The following is a 20869-nucleotide window of genomic DNA, read 5'->3' as shown; positions in this document are numbered from 1 at the left end:
TTTAGGTATTATCCGACATATCATGAGTAAAAACAATCGGGTGGGTCAGGTTTGGGTAAAAACCATATCCAACTACTTTGGTCTTGGCAGTAGTTTGTGGCAGTAGTTTCTAGGTTGTTGCTGGAGATTTGGTGGCTGTATTTGATCATGTTGTGGGTTTATGGTGCGTGGATCTCTCTCTCATTTTCTTTTTCCTTTGCTTATTGGTCAAATCTTTCCCATCTTCTTTCTTCAGTCCTTTTCTCCCTCATCTTTTTTGAAAAGGTATTTGGTATCAAATCTTATCAAGTTAGCAGTATCAAAATTTAATAAGTGTGAGACATGTCAGCAAAAAATAACTAACCTACTAACAATTGAAAGACATGTGTAGTGGATAATTATTTTGTACATATGTCTCTCATTTATTGGATTTTGATACGAATGTCGTAGTATCATTTGATACAAAATACATTTTCCATCTTTCTTTCCACGGGTTAATGACTAGATTTAGGTTTGGCCAAATTTTGGTGGTGAATTTCGTGCAATTGGGTAATTGGGTTAATTCAAGAGAAAAAAAAATATAATACATCTATCAATTAATAATTATATCATGTGCATATGTAATAAAAATCAACAATAAGATATGAGAAATTTACATATTATAAATTATATTATTCAAGGACCTCACAAGAAATTTGGATGCTATCCCCAACAAGTTAGGATTAACAAGAGCTTCTTTTTTTTTTTTTTTTTTTTTTTTTTTTTTTTTTTTTTCTCTTCTCACACCCTTTGCAAGTGTTGCCTTGATAATATTTATAATATTCAGAAATGGCATGACCAGCCATAAAATCCTTTCTATCGTAATAACAATTCATGTAGCAGATATATTACATTCATTAATAAATAACTTCATTAATGAAGAAGTTCATTAACGTGTCATTACTTTTGTAACTCTATACTAACGAATTGATTCATCTATTGTTCATATCTAGAATCACTATAATGACAACACCTCTTATAGGAGGCAAGTTACTGGTAATGACACGATAGATTTATTAAGATCAATACTCAACGTGCATGAATCTCATTATGGAAGGACTACCGAGATTATTATGCACTAACTATTGAAAGACCAGCCCTTATTTTCTTTCATAGTTTGAGTAATTTTAACTTACACCTCCTTTTCATCATGGTCCTATAATGTACCTATAGGAATAGGCTACATCATGAAGGATATGGTCAAGTCAAGGACTATAACGACATGATTCATAATCCTAGTGGACAAAATCAAGTAGGCATATATCAATATACCAATATTTTACATCATAAAGATATGGAAAAATTTCACAAGAAATTTTGAATAATAAATTATTGGTAATAGAGACATCATAAAAAATCATGTTAGACCACATTATTCTAACACAAAATGCCCCCAAAATGCCGGAAATGACCCAAATACTACTAAAACCTCAAAAATGAATAAGTTAAAAAGGTGAAATATTCACTCACACACAAATCACCCTAGTCTCACACATTTCAAACACATACCACATATTTCGCCGATAAAATTACCAAGGGTTCGAGTAAGTGGGTCTCGAATGCCAAGGGTTTGGTAAAAACTCACAGCCTGTAACAATAACCATAACAATAACATTTTTACTTTTTTTATGTTGACATTAAAACCAAGGTGAAAATACATTTTTTGAAAATACATTTCAAAAAGTGTTCTAGTTTTGGTCCTTACCATTATCTCACAAATGGAAATAATCTGTGGTAGATGAAGTCCACCATTAACACACTAAATGCCAACGTGGCTATTAAAGTAATAATAAAAAAATTTATTCAGCATTTAAAAAATACCATGTTAGACCATAATTAGTATTTTTGTTTTATCTTGAACGAAATAAAATAAGAAAATTGTTTTTGATAAATAACATTCACAAATCAAAAACAATAATTGTAACAAAAAAATTGATGCTATTATATATAATAATTACTAAGCAAATTCAATGATACTACATACTAGTCTAAAACTTATAAAAATATAGAGGAAAAATGGTTAATACCTTTTCATATTTTTGGAAGACGCCATACAATATTGCTCCCACAATATATAGGAACTTGAGTTTTCTTATGCTAATAATGTTAAGGGGTTCTACAACCAGTGGCACTCTGAAATAAAAAATGTGTCCAATGAACCTAACGGTTTCAGTTTGTTCCAAATGTTAAGAGGTCATTACATTGGACAATTGAAAAGTGGTGGACAAAATGTTGATATCCCCAAACCCCATTGGGTATTTTCTAATTTGCCTTATAAAGATGCAAGTGAAATGACATTGCTCACCCTCTAAATAGCGTTGCTCATTCTCTAAAATGTCACTCTCTAAAATGCTAAAAATGACCCAAATACCATTGAAACCTCAAAAAAGAGTAAGTAAAAAGATTAACAGACTCTCACACACACATCACCCTAGTGTCATTCATTTCAAATACATACCATATATTTCTCCAAGAAAGCTTCCAAGGTTTCTAGTAAGTGAGACCCAAATGCCAAAAGAACCGGTATCCACAAAACCAATAGAAACTCACAACTTGTAAAAATAACCATAACCATAACATTTGATATTTGATATTTTATATATTTTTTAATGTTAACACTAAAGCCAAATCTCTGCCTAACAATGTATTGACGTGCTTTATAAAACCCTTATAACATACCCAATGAATTTTTAGACATAGGCATATAGTTTTAACAGCATCTAGAGTTTGTAGTAAATATTTCCGGAAATCATAGTTGCTTGAAATACTTGTAAACTAGTTGATACGCCCAAAGTAGGGACTACTTTGAGAGTTAAAAGTATTTCTATGGTCCCGAAATTGTCATCAAGACCATTGCCATGGTCATCAGCGATCTCCACTAATGTTCAACCCATTGGCCTTCCAACTTCGAGAAAAGGAAGAAGGAATTTAGAAGGGAAAACAATTTGGTAGCTATTGATAAATTTTCCCCTTCTCTCACTCCCTTACTACCTAATTCTAGTTCTTGATTAGAAGGCCCCATTATGTTTCCTTCTCTAAAAATTAGTGAAGGGGAGGCCCCATTGTTTTATCATTCAGGTCAGGACAGGTCCACACAAAATTCGTGGATGAAAATAAATGAGAGAAATTAGGGTATTTGAGAGGGAATATCGAACTAATTTTGTTTAATTTTGCGTAATCTTGCTTTCTTTAGGCTTGAGGTAATATGGTTTGTTATTAGTTTCTTTTCTAGTTGGTTATTCAGTTGTAACACTAAGAGTCTGGCAGTTTTCAAGAGGTTATGACCATGATTTGCAGGTGATCCAAAAGATGATGGTGATGTATGAGCAACTTGTTGCAGCCCTCCTTGTGGGCGTATAGTTTGTACAAAATTTAATAGAAACAAACTCATAATCAATTAACCAGTAGCAGCTGATAGTATATAAATAATTATAAACTTGTAGTACTTAAACACTTCTTTCTATCTTATGGTTATTGTTATTGTTATTGTCATTGTTATTACTTGCCCAAATTAAATAGTTTGAAATTCATTCACTTCGTATTTGCACGTCATTAAAGTATCTTAATTCTTCTTTTTTCACATCCACTTTTGTTGTTGTCTTTTTAGAGTGCCAGATGAAACAAATTCTACGTAGTCTAGTATGTGAGTTTTGTTCACCGACAGTACTCCCTAATGATCATGTTTTTATGTTAAATCCACACCAATAATTTTTGCTCTGTTGTTCCCCAAAAATAAAAAGGGTCAACATCAATGCCATAGGTAGGTTCAACTCAGAATCTAAAAAAGCAATGAAAAATCCCAATATGTTTTATGAAGTTGTTAGTAGCAAATTTTCGGATAACAAATTCAGCCCAAAGCCCATCATTCTGACCCACTAACCGTGAGATAAAATACCAGAAATTGGTATGTCCAGCCCACCAAATTTATCCCCAAGGCCCATGAATTTTTCCATTTAAAACAATCCAATTTTGACCCATAGATATTTGACCCAAGCTTATTACACCCACTTGTGAGTAAAATGGTTCAAGAAAACCAGCCCATGGAAAGCCACTAACATTGTCACGTGTTAGTCGAAGGCCACTAGAAAGTGAGAGGTAAAATTAAATCCCATGGACCTAGCTAGCGGAGCCTATGAACTTGGGCTGATTCAGTACATGGGAAAAGTCGAGGATAAGGCCCACGAAAGCTGAGTGCCGAAGTCAATCCAAATGAGCATTAGGAGGGACCACAAAGACCAATTGTTGAGATAGATTTGCTAAGACCCACAAAGAGCTCAGAACAACCCAAATGATGCAAGGCCCTATCGTATAGCAATTAAGCCATAGCAAGATATGAATGCTCTCGGGAGGTAAATAAGCTGAAGACTCAAAAGTCACATTTTTTACTCACAAATAGAGTACCAAACGTAAGGGTGTGCATGGGTCGGGTTGGGTCGGTTGAGGGGATTTTTTGACCCAACCCACCATGGTGGGTCAAAAAAAATTCAACCCAACCCAACCCATCACATAAGTCCAACCCAACCCAACCCAACCCACATGGATCGGGTTGAACCCATGGGTTTGAAATTTTTTTTTTATTATTATTAAATTGAGTAGAAAAAAAAATATATTAATATATTAAAAAATTCTAAAGATTAGTATCAATGTAACTCCTTAAAGGCAAACAACATTAATGACTAAACAACAACAGTAATTTATTAGGATTTATGTGAACTAACTGGTTTTTATATAGGATAGGAAGAACCGGCTAACCAAAAAAAATTTATTAATTATATAATATATATATATATATATATTAAATTAGTATTAGTAGGAGGAACTGAGGAAATGTTGCTCTACAAATGTTTTTTTTTTAATTATTAAATATATATATATATATATAAGTGCCCTACAATTGATTTAAAAAAAATATTAAATATAAAAATATATTTTAAATATATATTAAATATGGGTGAGTCGGGTTGGGTTTGGCGGGTTTGTAATTTTATGACCCAAACCCAACCCAACCCGCCATAAAATTTTTTTTTTGTAACCCAACCCAACCCACCAAGCCTTAAAAACCGACCCAACCCGACGGGTCGGGTTAGGTTGGGTCGGATTTGGCGGGTCGGTGGGTTTTTTGCACACCCGTCCAAACACAATTCACAAAGCAAAAAAAAAAAAAAAAAAAAAAAAAGTACCAAACGCACTTTGTTCGCTACTAAAAAACTGTTCAGCGCCGAAAGGAACGCGAGAGTATCATGAAACTTCCAAATTCTTATAAATTATGAACACCAACACAACACATCATTTTTATATGTAATTCTTTCGTTCTCAATCTCCCAAAATTTTTCTGTCCAATATCAGTATTAGGAAGCACCGTGGTTTTTTTTTTTTTTTTGAGAAACAGGAAGCACCAAGTTGATTCAGGTAAGTTTCAAAGAATTTTGAGTCAGACAATAAAAATTTACTGACTGAATACTATATAATTTCAACTTTAACATTTCTGTATTTCGTAATTTTTGGTTGCAGGATTTGTTGCCAACAACTCGGAACGTAAGGGAAGAAAGAAGTTAATCACCAGCAGAGTACTCTGTTTTCCCATCAGCCAACTTAGAGTCCGGCAGTTTTAGTTTGATAAGGAATGGAACAAATCTTGAGGATCTTCAGTTTTACAGAATTAAAGGTTGCAACCAAGAATTTTGGGCAGGTCTTTAAGGGTTGGCTCAAAGATAAGGGGCAATCCAAGAGCTTGCAAGGATTTCAGGATTGGCAGGTAATTCTACACAACTTGCTAGGGAAGAATATATAGTTGTGAAGTTCGTGTGTTTTGAATTCTATTTGTCCTTTCAGTCGCACTTTTATTGTGCTTGTTGTTGCTATATTCATCATTGCTTGTTTCTTTTTAATGTACCCTTCTCCTCTTCCAGAAAAAGATCATGCAAAAGGTAATTGGACAGGAAAGGTAGTTGCAAATAGTATAAACCACTTTCAATTGTAGTCATGTAAGATCTTATTCACGACTTCTCTTTCTTGTTTGGGTTAATTGCAACTATCCACCCAAAACTATAAGCTCATTGCAATGTTTATCGTCATTTTTTATTTTTCTTGCAATCAACAACCTGATTCGAGATCAATTTGTAATGTTCACTATGCTATTTAAAATTAGTGGGCTGATTAGGTGGTGGGATGCTCTAATGTGTTAGTTTTCGTTAACTTGCAATGTCCACCCTAACTAACTCACTAATTTGTTAGATTTTTAACACTAATTTGGATGGTTGGGTAAACATTACTAATTAAATTCAAATTAGCACGTTGATCTCAAAGATTAGAGATTTAGAGCGGACATTGCAAACAATCCCATATTTTATGATGATAACTATAATGAACCCTTTGATATATTATATCCAAAAGAAACCTTTGGATATGTTATTTTGCTGTGTCTTAAATACTGTAAACAATTGCAGAGAAAAAAGAGAGAGGAAACTGCAGCTTCCTCATTGCTACTAAGTCTGGGGTACACAATACTATTCTAGTTTAGAATGATTAGTGCAAATGGTGCCTAACATAACTAGTTTTAGTGGAGACCAAGACTTTATAGACAATTAATTACCTGATGTTCTGAATGCTTGTTCTGTATTAAATTAAGCCACAGTTCTTTTTTTCTAAACCACATCAGAGCTCCCCCCACCCCCCCCCCCCCCAAACACACACACACACACACACAGATGCATTATTTGGAGTTTGGTTAGACGTTTCATTAATTTGCTTTTTAACATTACATTCAAACCATTTTAAATATGTATGCTTATCTCAGTGCTAATTTATTGGTGCAGTCAGAGATGAATTTCTTAGGAAGGCTCTCTCATCCTAACCTAATCAAGCTGTTAGGCTATTGCTGGGAGGGCAGAGTGTTACTCCTCATTTATGAATTCATGCAAAAAGACAGCCTAGAAAACCATCTGTTTGGTAGTAAGAGCTTAAAACATAATTGAATTCTATTACTGTACATATGTGCAGGGAATGTGCTGTGAATGTGATTCAAATATAAAAGTTCATTTGGTTCACCATACACATCTTTTATTTGTGCAGGGGGATCAGCTATTTGGCCACTTCCATGGGATATACGACTTAAGATTGCAATTGGAGCAGCTCGGGGCCTGGCATTTTTGCACACATCTTATAAGCAAGTTATTTATAGAGATTTTAAAGCCTCATATATACTGCTGGATGGGGTAAACTTCTATTGAAAAGTGAAAAACTATCAAACTACAAGAGATGCACTAAGGAATCATATATTGCTACTGTCCCTAGCCCATTGATTATTATATCATCTTTTCATCTTGTTCACATTTCGAACCTTTATGCACACCCATTTTTCCCTTTGTGAACCCACCTCTCACAATTGATCCACCACGTCATGGAATTAAAAAGTTTAAAAATTCCTTGTCACAAAAAAATGCCTCACAAATAAAGTTTGAACTTGTCTAACTTTTGGTTTTATTGCAGTCCTATACTGCCAAGATATCAGACTTTGGCTTGGTGAAGTTGGGTCCATCAGCTAGTCAATCACGTGTGCAAACACGAGTAATGCCCACATATGGGTTATATGGCTCCAGAGTATGTTGCCATAGGTATTATTTCTGCCAAAACTTTTGGACTTTTGGTGCTCTTAAGGCCAAATGAGGGTGAGGCTTAAGCTTGACCTAAATTTTGGCAAACTTTAGCTACTTAACCCTGAATGTTTTAAAAGCTGTGTCATCACAATATGTTATGCTAATTATACAGGGCGTCTGTACGTCAAGAGTGACGTGTATGGTTTTGGTGTTGTTTTACTTGAGATACTAACAGGTTTACGGGCACTTGATACAAATCGTCCAAGTTTGAAACATAATCTGGTGGATTGGATCAAACCATATCTATCAGAAATAAGAAAGTTGAAACAAATCATGGACTCCCGGTTGGGTGGAAAATATCCACCCAAGGCTGCATTCCATATATCTCAGCTTGCGCTAGAGTGCCTCGCAGCTGAACCTAAGCTCCGACCATCAATGAAAGAAGTTTTAGAAAAATTGGAATGGTTTGAAGCTGCCAATGAAAGACCAAGGGAGCGTAGAAATCATGGTAGTCATCCTATGGTTCATCGACAAGGCCAGCAGCCTTTGCACCATCGTTCTCCACTTCATCCTAGACTGAATGGAAATCCAGCCTACCAAAATTCCTCCCAAGTAAGGTGACTTTGATACATCTGCTACATGCAAGCATAATTCTTCACTTGTATGCTGATTGTTACTCATGAAAAACAACAATTCCCACTTTATTTTTTAATTTTGGTTAATGTGATCTTTTGTAAGTTACAATGAGTATTGATATTTTATTGGTGACTTGTATGACTGAATGAGTATTTAGCAGCGGGATTGTAATTATCTAGAAGGTCCGGTGAGTTGTGCTTAACAGCTTAAGGATGTGTTACAAAGTTATTAGTTTTGTTCCCGAAGCGTGCATATTCTATATTGGGATCCATTAGTTTGAATATCAAGAATTCTTTCTTCTCAAGTTTCTCATTCTATTGAGTTTTTACATTTTCTAGCTTGTAATTATTGAAGTGGTGAAGAAATGAAACTTGATTAGTATCATCTTATCTGTAGTGTGAAAAAATATATTTGTATGGTTATATAATCTTTTCATACAACCAAGTGGAGGATTGAGGAGCTGTGTTGTGCTTGTGGACCTTTTTGGTTCTGGTGATGATCCATTTATGTCAAAGAGACATCAAGATCTCATTCTTTCAGAGTGCATGTCATGCATCTGAATTTTGAGTTGATAAACTAGTAAAACCCATCTGATATCACTGCTCCTGTGTTTAAATTGAAGAGCATCACAGATTAGTCTTATTTAATGGATTCTTATATCGGATAGAGGTTTGTTTCTTATATGCTATCAGCAATAGAATGGGCTAAACAATTCAAAGAACCCAATAGGGCTAAACAATTCAAAGAACCCAATACATGGAATGCAGGCATAGCCTTGAAATTGAGGTTGAATTTGGATTTGAGGATTTTTTTTTTTTTTTTTTTAAATTGCTACTATAATTCAACAGCACGTAAAAGATTTGAGTTTAGAACAAAATTTTCAAACAAAAGCACTTGTGAGTTGTGATATTATGGATTTAAAATGCCATTATACACCTACTTATTTTAAATTCTAAATTTGTATTTCTATATGATATCTAAAAGCTTAAGTGTGTCATTTATTGTTGCGACACTCTTATTAAGCCATATATGCGTAACATTTAAGTCCATTTCAGTCTACTTTAGTCCATTTGGTCCAGTGTGGTCTCTCCAGTCCATTTTGGACTAATTGCACCTTAAATTGATTTTTTTTTTTTTTTTTTTTTTTTTTGTAGGTTTCATTTTCAGTTTTGGGCTTAAAAATTAAAAAAAATTTCTTCATTTTTGGATTGAAAAGTATGAAATTTTATTCTATTTGGGCTAAATTCTTTAGTATTGGGCTAAAAAATACAAACAAAATAGACATTAAAACATAGAGATATGAGTCCTAAAAAAGCAATAAAAATGACAAATATTCATAAGATTTCCTTAAAATTCAAGTTAAAATAATATAGGCATTTTACTTATATTTAGGTTAATGTAACATTTTACATGTGTTCCATGGAATGGTGATGTACATTTTTTTAACATTCTTGGATATGTTCAAAAAGGTAATCAACCGATTATGTTATATTTTTAAAAATTCCTTTTAAAAACATCTTCTCCAATTATATATACTAGCTTGTAACCCCATGCATATGCATGGATACACTTAAGATATATAATAAGATGTATTATATAATTCCTATATATATAATTTAAATACTATTGATAGTCATTTTTTTTATCTTATTAACTCTTTAAAAAATTTTAGGTATAAAATATAAATTGTCCATTTTTTTTTTTTTAATGATTGTGAAGAACTTTTTTTTTATTCATTTATTCTAGACTCTTCGGTTTTTGTACTTAATAACTCACTTGGATGAATATTTATGATGTGGTCCCACATTTGATTCTAAAATTAAGAAATAAAACTCCTTACAAATAAATAATTTAGGACGCATGGTACAAAATTGGAACTCTAATTTGGAATTCAAATTTGAGTTTTTCTCAACTTTATCTATTATTATTATATATAGATTACTATATATTGTTATTGAATATAAAAAACATTATATGTTCCATTACATAAAAATTTTAAAATATAAAATACTTTTAAAGTACACGTGCATTATTTAACTTACAAATTTTACATTATATTCTTATATAAAATAATTATATTACATTTTTTCACGTGTATCATGTGGGTTTGCAATTAGTATTTATAAAACTCATATCCATCCAAAAAGTTCATTAATAAAAAAAAAAAAAAAGTTTAAAACAAAAAACCCCTCCATACTCTACAAGTTACTTAAACCACAAATTGAAATCTAAAATTTTCTCTTAAACGGATCTATCCAAATGAATCATAAAAGAACTAAGAGCGAGCTTAATAATATTATTATTAGTTCCAACAAACATGCCTATTGATAAAAGTGAACCTCGAAAAATGAGGAAGAGAGGATGCATCTATTGATCCTTATTCTTTGACTACATTGTAAATAAACAACTTGTGGCAATGTAGTTTTCTACTAGACAAGACTTGTCACTACTCACTTTGGTATATTGCAAGAGGTAAAAAATCATCACTGATAAACTCTTCAAAATTTCTTGATCCAAATAGGTTTAATCCAATCCCTTAAGAGCCAAAAGTCAAATTCATCTCTGGAAGCTTGAGTAGCATTACAAAGAACTCCATTGTGATGGTTTTTAGACCCCTTAAAAACACAATTGGATTAACCTAGGTAATTAGCCAAGTTGTTACTTAGTCCAATTTAACAAAACTAGGTAATTATCACAATCAAAACAATCATATCGTGCAAAGCAGTGGAAAGATAAATAACACAAAGATATGATCACCCAGGAAACCAAACCAGTAAAAACCTGGGGAGGATTTAACCTAGTTATCCTAAAGGTAAACCTGAATCCACTATCTTGAAAGAAGCGAAGTCCATATAATAAGACTTACAAGCCCTCACGCTCGACTTCTTATTGCTACCCACCAGTAGAACTTACCGACACGACCACGTGCAAGCTCCAAATCCACGGACTCCTTCTTTCTTGGATTCACCACCAGATACAAGAACACCCGCTTGTGTTTCTTTAAGCTTCAATGGCAGCAACTGAGTTGATCATCAAGGTGTAGATAATATCTCTTCCTTGAAAACCCTAAGTTTGTGTAAAGGAAAGCTCCTCTAGATCTCACAAGAGATTTACACAAACAGCAATATGAGCAACACTAAAATGTGGCTAGGGTTTGCCTTTTATACATAGGACAAATTAGAAAACCCTAAACATTTTAAACAAACTATGACTGAGTTGGAAATCTGTAGAAAAATGCATTCTGCCCGAGATTCAATCGATCGAGCCTAAGCTTCGATCGATCGAGCCGGGCTGAAATGCACAGTAACTTCTAAATTAGCTCAATTCCATCAAGCCAGGCCGAAATGCACAGTAACTTTTACATTAGCTCGATTCCAACTTTACATAAAAAATACAACTTTGAGCAAGTCTAAACACAACTAAACGTATTGTTTTGATCATGGTTTGCCAACAATACACATTAGAGTTCTGAATACATAAAAACCTAAGTCTTTAGAACCTAACACATTGAAAATTAATAACTTGCAATTGAACATTTTCATGTAGCATATGTTGGGTTTGCATGGTAACTCAATTCCTTCTCTAAGCTTCACACTTGATTATTGCTGTTATATCTTTATCACTTTCTTCAATACTTTCTGCTATCCAATTCAAAGCCCCATTATAGACAATATCAAAACAAGTTATGGAATAACTTGGAAACATTACTTAGATAGAATAGCTCAATTGCCTCCAAGCAGCATTTTCATTTACTTCATCATCATTACTATCCATTACACATATATGACGCTTGAACATATTCTTAAGCAAACTGCCTTTTACTTCTGGAAGGACACATCATATACTAGTGAATAGCAGCTCTTTGAACTCATTAGTCATTTAGCCAGTGCTACTATTATAGACATGGATATCATTGCCAAATATAGATTTGGGAAGTATTAGCCCATCATAGGCATCTTCAATATCAACAATTGTGCAGCAAGAGTGTTGTAATATTTTACTGTCAAATTGCCATTGTTTACATTAAAAATGAAGTGTTCAGACCCTGAATTTGTTTTTCGATAATGAATACCTACTTAGATATTTGTTTATCATTACATTATGGACCTTGACAAAGTATGAATCACGAATCATTTTAAACCAAATTTTGCAAACCTTTTGGATAAGGCGTTCATCCAATGGTCTTGCTAATATTTGAAAGATGACATCTTGATCCAAACAAAAATATGTGAGAATTTGATTCCTTTTCCATGCTCAGCTCCACCACTAAATTTCTTAAAAAGAGTTTGGCTTACTTCTAATACTTTTTAAAAAGGAATCCCCTTTTGTTTTAATGAAAAACTGCCACATCAATCACTAATCAAATAAAAGGTGGGGATTAAAACCCACTACTATTGACCATTGTATATATGAGTTACACAAAAGAAAAAAAGAAAAAAGAAGAAGAAGAAGAAGAAGAAGAAGAAGAAGAAGAGTTTAGTGCATCCATAAAAACACATTGCCAAATAAACTTTATTCTATCCTCCCTATGATTGGATCATAAAAACCATTTATTTACAGGAATTTTTTAAATAATTATAATATATTATTTGAATATATAGGTTATATACCTATAGTTGTTTTTGCAATAATTACGATAAATACATAATAGTTTTCACAATTTCACTCTTAAGAGATAGCAAAACCGATTGAAGATCACGTATTATAAAATAGAAGTGATTACTTTAAATCTCTGTTCCCCATTCGCCTTAGCGAAAATTTATTAATCAAAATATTAAATAAATAAATAAATAAAAGATTGGTTCATGTATCATTGTCATAAAAAAAAAAATATTTGGACATGCCTTGACCCTATAAAATGACACCAAATTCTTTCCCTTTAGAAAGTATTAATATCTCATGTTAAAATTAGTGTTTTATGTGATGTGATGTGATGTTGATTTGCTCCTAGAAAACATGACCCTAAAATTGTACAATATGATGAACATTTTTTTGGTTTTTATATAAATGATAGCAACATGATGAACTTGTGTAGCCTAATACTGATTTACAAAGATCAAACTTATTCATGATTCATGATATGGTGGTAGCAAAGACTAAGGAGTATGAAGCATTTCATTGTTCTTTATGACTAAATATATACATGAATTGTAGAGTTTTTATAGCTCAACTGTCAATTTCCAAGTTTATATTTCTCCTCTCAACTATTCTGATGTGACTTGATAGTCTTAATAGATAGAATATCAATTGGATACCAAATAAACCAAATCCAATACATAACTAGTTTACTTATGGAGAGATCATAAATGAAGTTTAATTACAAACCAAATCCAACAACTTTTTCATTAGAAATGAAAGATATACCTCCCTCCTTTGCTTTGTATTCTTTACTGGATGAACTCCATGTGTGCATACATGTTTTTGGGAGAGGAATGAATGTATTATAGAGTTCAATCCATAGTATTTATACAGAGATGCAAGTGCAATACTTGGGTATCAAAAATATATCAGTACTCCTTAATGGGCGCTTGCTAACCTAATCTTTTGGTCCCTAGACTTTCATAGGTGACGAAAAGTTTAGCAATGGTGCTCGTGCTAACACTAATATAATTAAATATTTTGCCGTAAATAGTTTGTGCATTACGTCACCTCTTGATGAAGTTATTCATGAAAAATACTAATCTATTTCAAATTTTACTACAAAAATTTTACAAATTGACATGACAGTCAATGTAAATAATGTCACATCAATAATATAACACATAAATTTATTAATTATTTTTTTGAGAAAAATAATAATTTAAACTCTATAGCTCTTGTTGGGAGGACCACAATTTGACTCCTACAACTAGACATGACAAAACGGGTCAGAATTTTTTGACCCGACCCGACCCGACCCGAAAAATACCCGACCTGAACCCGATTTTTTTGACCCGAAGCAAAAACAGGTTGACCCGTGACCCGACCCGTGTTTTTTGCGGGTCAACCCGACCCGACCCGCGACCCGACCCGAACCTGAACCATTTTTTTAAAACTTTTTTTTTTGGGTAAAAAAAAAAAATAGTGAAATTAAGACAATATTGGTTTAATGGTTTATTGTGAGTTTTAAGGAAACAATTGATACATTTACATAACTGCATGAAAATTAATTGAAAAATAAATGGTTGAGCATTCTGTAATGAATAAAGATTTTTAGATATCAAATAGCAAAGTACATGCCAAGATAATCTGGTTATAGTAAAGTTAAAAACAGATTTAAAATTGTAGATATGTGTGAGACACATTCACAAGTGTGAAAATAGTAAAGCCAAAGTATCAAATTAGCATAAATTATGAATGCTTAGATTTATTTTTTAACAATTTATGTTCAAAATAAACGGATTTTCAAAATAAATTATGATATTTCCTAGAGTGTGTGCTGCTTAATAATGATATGATCTTCATAAAAGAGACTAGGTATAAATAAGTAAGCAATCAAACTTTAATGTATATTTCAAATTGAAATAGAGTGCCAACCACAATTGATAATAGATTATAAAACTAATTTTTAAAATTGTAACTTTCTTATATATTTTTATTCTTTATCAAATGAGTTATCCAATAAGTCATTTGTAATTTTTTTTTTTTTTTTGGAATGTTGATATTGTGTAAAAATAAAACTTGTATATTTGTTTTACTTATCTTTGTGTTGTTTTGTTTTAGATAGCAATGTTAGGATTTGTATAATTTTAAAATTATTGAATAAGTATTAATAAGTTTAACTGAGTTTATTCTTGATATAAGTAGTGAATTCAAAATAATGCATTTTACATCAAGTAATATGTTGCATAACTATCTAAATGACAAATACATATTGTTTTCTTTATAAAAAAAATAAAAAAATAAAAGAAATAAAAAATAAAAAATTTCATGTGAAAAATACGGGTCAACCCGACCCAACCCGACCCGACCCGCAACCCGATTGACCCAAACCCGTTTCCAACCCGCCAAAAATGACCCGTTTTTTACCCGTGATCCGATTGACCCGACCCGAACCCGACCCGATCCGCCCGTTTTGCCATGTCTACCTACAACCACTCTAAAAACAGACTTGTGTGGTGTGATGTCGAATGTCATAAAAGATTTGAGTGTGTCTTCCTCATCACCAATTGATTTTGAGGTGGAATGGCATAGTTCACAGTTCGAAAAATGGTATCAGAGCCAAGGTCAGGAATTCAAGTCATGGAAGGGTCATTATGAGGGAGGGATTGTTAGGGGGACCACAATTTGACTTCCTACAGCCATTCTAAAAACTGGTTTGTGTGGTGTGATGTCGAATGGCACAGCTCATGGTCCGACAACTCTAAAAGTAAAAAAATTAAATCTTGAGATTTGAAAAGATAATAAATAAAATCCATAGTGTATTTTAATTAAACTCCAAACACAACGCAGTTATACTTAAATGAGTTAAGATTTAACTTGTTACTTTTTGAAACATTAAATTTAATTCATTACTTCTAAAATTATATTGTTATAGATTAATTTGCTACACCTTATATTTAAATTGTATATCCCCCCCCCCCCCCCCCCTCTTTTTTTTTCCTATGTTGTCTTTAAATTAAACATTGAAACATTAGCATGTATAGTAGAATTTGTATTATCCATAGCATTAAACATCACTTCATTTTGTAATTTGGTGCATTATTATATTTCACCTCATATAAGAATAAGTCCTACATGTAGGCCTAAAGAAAAATTATTGTATATATTCAATGTCCCTATACATCCCTTCACTTAAACACGGATTCTATATTCAAAATACATTGTTAATTTGTGAGTTCTTATTTAACTGAATTGGTAAAGTGAGTAAAATATTTTGAGTTAGAATTCGCCTGATCAACAACATTAGTGTGATGTTGCATGCATTCGAAATATTGGATATTTTTTCTATTTACACCAATTATATATAGTAATAAACTAAAGAGTTTTGCTTAACTCTAGTGCTTTGTAAAGTGACATGGGTATGACGCATGTCCTAAATTGATAATTTATTGGCTATTCTCTCATCCAATGTTCTGTAAAGTGAAATGGGTATGAAATATATCCTAAAATGAGCACTTAATTAGGCTATTCTGCCATTCAGTGCAAGGTGCACGAGAGTATTGAATGAAAACTTTGGCAGGTAGGTTGTACACCGGGTGTTTTAGTAATTATATAATATTCTAGAATATAATAATTAATTAATAAATAAATGTGTAACAACGGATCCTACCAACTAAATTCACAATGGAATTTGGCTTGGGTCTAGTGTAATGTTCAGTGTCCAATTACTAATCCTTCTATATCAACAAGGCCAAAGAGCAATAATAGTTCAAAATCTAATAGAACACCTCCAAAATTCTCTCATTCCGTACTGTCATTCTTCTCCGCAGCCAAGCCACTAACAAATAGTTCCGAAAGACCTAGACTCACAATCCTTAAGACAGGATTCGAAGTCTTGATGAAATTTAAAGTTAAGAAAGAATTTCCTTTCAAAATGCTATTTGAAGCGACTAACAATTTCTTAGATGATCACAAGATTGGAACAGTTAGCTTTTTCTCAGTTTACCATGCCACTTTAGATAATGGCCAAGAAGTGGCTATTAAGTGCGAGAACGGTGTCCGTGCTTGTGAAATTGACTCAAAAGCTTTGTCTCGCCTTAGTCACAATAATCTTGTTTGCTTATTGGGATTTTGTGAGGATAGTATCGAGCCCATATGGGTCTACGAGTACATGAAAAATGGTAGCCTTCATGCAGGGATGTAGCTAGCTTTGGACTAGGGGGGCAATGGCCCCCCCTAATTTTTTTTAAAAAAAAAAAAAATATATATATATATATATATATGTGTGTGTGTACTAATTTTAGTAATTTTGTTCTATAAAATTACATTTTTTTCCCTTAAACAATAATATTGATTCTTTTAAGAGTAATGATATACTCACAAACTTTTTATAACATTTTTACAAACTGTTTTGGTAGTAAATTTTTATTGGTTTACACATGAACCTAGCATTTACATCATTTTTTTACTTACTAATAAGTAATAACCACTTATTACATGAATAATTTATATATAAAAAAAAATTGTAGCGCTAGTATTTTCCTCATTTTAGTGACTATAAAAAAATTTATAGATTTAAAATCAAAAACAAAATATGCAAGTTCCAAAAAAATAGCTCAACAACAAAAATTACCAATAGTAAAACTTTTTAAAAAATTAAGCTTAATTAACCAATTTTATTTAAAATAAACAACCCTGTCATTTAAAAAATTCTAAACAAAAATAATTTTGTTCTTACCAACACAAACAAACAAACAAAAATAAAAAATAAAAAATAAACACTCAGCAACTAAGTGATAGCAGAGTCAAAGGTTGAAATCACTGCACATAACCAATAATAAAACCGCCCCCCTTAACTCAAGGCTCTAGCTCCATACTTGCCTTCATGACCATCTTCATAAGCTTCAATGTAGTCCTCTAATGTCATCATGGGCCACCCAGATTAAAGTGGCACTAGATGCAGCAAAAGGCTCTGAGTACCTACACGTGCATGCAGTAACACTAATCATACGTACACCGCAATATCAAGTCGTCTAATATATTGCTAGATGCAACGTGGACTGCTAAGGTGTCTAAAATCGGCCATTTTGTGAAGCACTTCGTGGGAGACGAGATGGAGCATTTTTCTGATCTGGTAGAGATGGGCACCTTGGATTACATGGACCCCGAGTACACACGTCATCTTACATTGCACAATGCAATTGATATAAATAAAATTGCTACGTTGAAAGAAAGGCAGTGGCACATGTTGGGTCCCTAGCTTTGGATTGTATAAGTCTAAATGGTCCAGATCGTCCCTCAATGATTGAGATTGTAAATAGTCTACAAAGTGCCTTGGAGCCTTGGATGCATGTGTGGATCCGGATCCTGAGGAGTGTTCACTTAATGATTAGGTTAACATTCGTTAACCTAAACATCAATGATTAGGCGTGGTTAAATTCCTATAACACATCATGACTGTTTGAACTTGAAATTGTGAATCAATCAGATGATGGGGAAAGTAAATCGAGAGGATTGGCAGAATACCTTGGAGAATTGCAGCAGAAAGACGACGCGAATGACCGTTATATTGCTGCTCTGAGAAGAGAAACATTAGGTAGGAACCCATATGTGAGAAGGTCAACAAAGAAGAGAACTAGAGAGAGTTATTGTCTGCTTAAAAATAATGGCAAGTTTCACAGTTTTTGGATGTTATGCAGCGTTTTTTGGGCTGTGTTTGTTGGGGAATATTTCAGGGTTTTTAGTTGCTATTTATTTGTTGCTATTAAAAATTTGCATATCAAGGTTTTTAGTCAAGCCAATTCTCTGCTATTTGCTTGTTGGTATTTGTAGTATGATCATGCTATTCATCAAACGAGGAAATTAAGTTTTAATTCTAGGCCTCAGAAAAATAATCGTGAAGGAAATTCAAGGCCGTATTGCTATGGGAACACTCAACGAAATTGTTTACATATCTTGTCAGACCATAATGGAACTTTTATCTTTTCTTTTTTAATTCTCTAGCATTCTTGTAGCCAATTTTTGAGGTTTACCCCTATTCAAATAAGAAGGTTTATTTCATCAAATAAATAAATAAATAAATAAGGGGGTTTATACAAATGTCACCCTTGAGTTTAAAGTGAGTGTCAATTTGATCCTTATATTTTTTATTTGAATAAATAAATACCTGCACTTTTGTTTTGTTATAACAAATTAAACCTTTTAACTAGTATTTTTTTTTTCACTAGTATGTAACATTGTGTATATGCACAAGTACAATTTTTTTTTTAAAACCACAATTATACGATTTAGATGATACATTTTTTTTTTTTTGGAAGAGGTTCAAATTATACATAATATTAGCTTACACTTTTTTTAAACCATATATTTCTAAAATATGTAATGGTTTATCATTATATATATATATGTGTGTGTGTGTGTGTGTGATTTAGAATTTAATTGGTTTTGAACTCTTCAGTTTTTGCACCTAATTAATTACTTTACTTGCTGCAAAAATTAAAAACTTAGATGGACATGTGGCGGAAAATTGGACTTAAATTGAAATCCAATTTAGAATTTAATTGAATCTGGACTCTTTGATTTTTACACTCAATAATTTACTTGACACAAAATTAAAAATTAAATGGGACATATAGCACAAAATTGAGAATCCAATCAAAATCTAATTGAATTTTCTATGAGCTTTGCTATTAATATATATATATATATATATATATATATATATAAATTAAAGACTAGCGCATTTAATCATCATAAATACATAGTTCTTTCTAAATGGTAAGTAATTTTAATTTGGACATCTAATTGACGCAACTTTAGTACCGTTGTAAAGATGATCTTGTAAGCTTTCTAATAATACCTTATTTGTACAAACCTGAGGTTCAGAGGGGCCTTGAAAAGCTACCGAAAGTTGGTGGAAAATAAGAAATGGCAGAAAATCATTAGAAAATGGGAAAACATGGAGAATTTTTGGATAAAAAGTTAAAAATTTATGGATAACTTTCTTAAAAACAAATAAATCCGCAGTCAAAGCAGCTAAAAACAACACCGTAATTCCTCTATCCACATTTTAGAGTCTGCATGTACAAATTGACTAAGTCGGATTCCTTGGACCAGCATGTGAGTTACCCAAGCCATTAAAGTCAATCTATGGTATGAACAGAAAAACCCAACTGATGTAAAGACCCTAAGAAATTATGCATTCCTCGTGGTGGATCACGTCCAGTGGCAGAGTCAGAGTTTAAATTCAGGAGGGGTAAAATTAAAAGACAATATTGAAAATGCAATTAGTTTGAAAATTTTAATTGATATTAATAACAAAATAAAACAATTTTACTTTGTAAGAAGGGTAAAAGGTAAATAGATCAAAATAAAAATCAAAGAGATATGCTATCAATAGTGTCAATAATTGTTTTGTTGCCTTTTATTTTCCAGTGATTGTTTGTAGTTGTTAGTGTGGATGTGGAGTGTGTTTTGTTCTTTTCTATTTCAGGTGGGGCAAAGAAGCAAACTTTTGGCATGATACAGGTAGAGTGGAGAAACTTTTAGAGGAGTCAGGGGGTCAATTGCCCCTCCTTGACCCCCCCTGGCTCCGCCCCTGATCACGTCATTTGTCCACCATTAATATATATATATATATATATATATATATATATAAGTATAGACCTCATGTGAGAGAGCATGAGGTTCTGCTATGTAGCGCAATCTATGAAAAAAATTGAAATACCCTTAAGCTACATTAAAGATAAGAACAAATTTAAAAGTAGAGACTCTTTATTTGGTTTAATGTTTCAAGACTATTTTTCTTACATTATTATTCAATCTTTTAAGACTACTATTTTTTTCATTTGGTTCAATGTTTCAAAACTTTTCATCTCTCACACACACAAAAAATCTCTTTGCATTTCCATTCACCCTTTTCACTTCTACTCCTTTATATACACATCCATAACCTTTCATACCATCCCATCTCAAATACGCTTAGACAAAAAAACTATGTCATTTACTTTCAACCTTTCAATGACATATACATAACTCCA

The 20869-nt window shown here is 32.4% G+C and overlaps 1 pseudogene; it reads left to right on the top strand.

Moving 5' to 3' along the window:
- The first annotated feature begins 5167 nt into the window (after positions 1-5167).
- On the top strand, positions 5168-8553 carry LOC126720311 (probable serine/threonine-protein kinase PIX13; annotated as a pseudogene).
- Positions 8554-20869: the final 12316 nt, after the last annotated feature.

This window comes from Quercus robur, chromosome 4 (genome assembly GCF_932294415.1).
Source record: "Quercus robur chromosome 4, dhQueRobu3.1, whole genome shotgun sequence".
Lineage (NCBI taxonomy): Eukaryota > Viridiplantae > Streptophyta > Magnoliopsida > Fagales > Fagaceae > Quercus > Quercus robur.
The sequence above is the reverse complement of the archived record's forward strand: the minus strand, read 5'-3'. Positions and strand labels throughout refer to the sequence as shown.